The sequence below is a fragment of the Alosa alosa genome, chromosome 18 (genome assembly GCF_017589495.1).
Source record: "Alosa alosa isolate M-15738 ecotype Scorff River chromosome 18, AALO_Geno_1.1, whole genome shotgun sequence".
NCBI lineage: Eukaryota > Metazoa > Chordata > Actinopteri > Clupeiformes > Clupeidae > Alosa > Alosa alosa.
The window spans coordinates 6319030-6321529 of NC_063206.1; the positions used below are offsets into that span (position 1 = coordinate 6319030).

Consider the following 2500-nt stretch of genomic DNA (forward strand, 5'->3'; position numbering starts at 1 on the left):
ACACACACACACACACAGACTGAGTGGATAGATTTCACCAGCAGCGCTCCAAGCACTTGAAGGCCGTGCAACCAAACCATGAGCACTTCAACACGGACAAGTGCGAGCTGTTAATTCAGAGCAGTGGTGTGTGTGTGTGTTCTGTGTAGATGAGTGTTTTCTTTACCGTTGTTCTTTTTGTTTGTGTGTATCTGTTTGTGTGTGTGTGTGTGTGTGTGTGTGTGTGTGTGTGTGTGTGTGTGTGTGTGTGTGTGTGTGTGTGTGTGTATGTGTATGTGTGTGTGTGTGTGTGTTAGTCCATATAAACAAGGGCCTGAGTGAAACACACAAAGAGTCTGTGCTAGCGGGCAGAACTTTGCCGTGTGTGTGTGTGTGTGTGTGTGAGAGCTGACCCCTGACCCCTGCGATGGGCCCCATTAGTCCCGCGGTCGCACCGGATTTGCCAGCGGGCCTGGAACCTCCGGCGCACATCACAGGGCACAGAGCTCAAACTGAAGCACTTGAAAGCCTCTCCAAAGGCATTGAGATATTTTACATTTGTTTGTGTGGAAGTGTTCAAGCGCAGCCACAGCAATTAGGTGCGATGGTAAACACGGCTCTTGAAAACAGAGACAGGTTTTTCACGGGCATATGGAGAGCATACTGTACGCAACACAACTCCTCTATATGGAGTGCATATGCTGGTGATCTGCTGCTGGCTTTCTGTTTAGTCCTGAAACAAATATGATTCAGAGCAATGATGGACTGGTCTCGACAAACACTACTCCTTATATCAGTGAAGAAATATCAGTGCGCGTGTGTGTGTGTGTGTGTGTGTGTGTGTGTGTGTGTGTGTGTGTGTAAGAATATTCGTGTTTGTATAATGTGGTTCCAAATGTGTGTGTGTGTGTGTGCACATGTGTTTATGTTTGTGTTTACTATGTGCATGTGTTTATCAGACTGGGGAATCCATGGTGAGGTTTGCACATCTGGTGTGCCGTGTAACAGATGTACGGGTTTGGGGAAATAAACACGGAGCTGTCAACAGCTCAGAGCACTCTGACCAAAAGATAGAAATCTCCAACAGAGTAAAAAAGAAATGATACAAAGATGGAGAGGACAGACAGGCACCTTTATGTGTGTGTGTCTGTGTGTGTGTGTGTGTGTGTGTGTGTTTGTGTGTGTGTGTTTGTGTTTATGTGTGTGTTTCTGTGTTTGTGTGTGTGTGGTGTGTGTGTGTGTGTGTGTGTGTGTGTGTTGTGTGTGTGTGTTTGTGTTTATGTGTGTGTTTGTGTTTGTGTGTGTGTGTTTGTGTGTGTGTGTGTGTGGTGTGTGTGTGTGTGTGTGTGTGTGTGTGTGTGTGTGTGTCTGTATTTTTGTCTATTGCCTTTCTAATTTTGTAGGAAAAGAACTTCAGCTTATTTTAGCTTGACTGCTAATATTAGCTACTCTAGCACGCTTAGAATAGTCACCTTAGCTCATGACAACAGCATCTGTGTGCCGTTTTATATGCGCTGTCAATCATGGAAATCATGGACACTTTTGCCTTTAAAGGTGTAGGTTTTTGAACATTCTAAGTTCCGCAACAATTGAAGGTTCTAAAATTCGATGTTGAATTCAACGAACCCAGATATTATCACCGGTGTGACAGTACTCCTTTAAGGGTTAACAGATGGATAGGAGCAAGACCAGTGAAGTTGGGGACTGAACTTTGATGTCTGTGTACTTGGGTGGGTGTGTTTGGTTAGTCTGGACAAATCTGAACTCAATCACAAAGTGAATAGAGTCTGGTGACTCATGATTGGGATTCCTTTCCAACACTTGCATGGCGACGGGCACTAACTTTGAAATTATTGTCCAGCCTTACTGTACCTTATCACATTGATCAGAGATTCCTAACGTTACTTCCTACTTCGCCTACACTTTACAAACTGACAATAAACAGCATCAACAGTCAGGAAACAATGCATGTGGACCTACCTTTGCTGTTAAATAAATTTCTGCATTTTTCAAACTGCATTTTTTGATGTTTGCAGGTGTGGCTGCTAGTGTTTATCACAAAACGTTTTGGTTTTGTCCTCCCCTCTCTTCGCTGATTGGCCTGACATTTTTCTTGTCTGAGGGAAACGTTAGTGAATTATTGTGTCCCAGACTAGTATCTCCCTGAAAGGAGATCTAGGATGGGTGGGCCAAACTAGTGTTTGATACCACATTACATGTCTATGTTATATTTTGGGGTTGAATTTATATTTCTTCCCTAGCGATTTTATTCAGCTGCTAGGCTGCCTGGATTCCTATGGACCGTTTTTCACCTCCAACGAAGGAACCAATCACAGAAACCGAGGAGGGAGGGGCGATGGCTTGACACACCGGCTTGCCGTTCACGAGCTTCATTACAAACGCATTTGATAGACATTGTAAATAATAAACGCTCTGGGCATTTGTGAAACCACGTTTCAAATCTGAGAAAATGAATGTCTAGTTCCCAGACTCAATGAGATGAGGCCTGGCGTTAGCCAGG

The 2500-nt window shown here is 44.1% G+C and overlaps 1 protein-coding gene across 2 annotated transcripts in view; it reads right to left on the reverse strand.

Annotated features, from left to right (window-relative positions):
• camkmt (calmodulin-lysine N-methyltransferase) overlaps positions 1 to 2500 on the reverse strand; it is a 140168-nt gene that overhangs the window by 8695 nt on the left and 128973 nt on the right. The window lies entirely within an intron of this gene.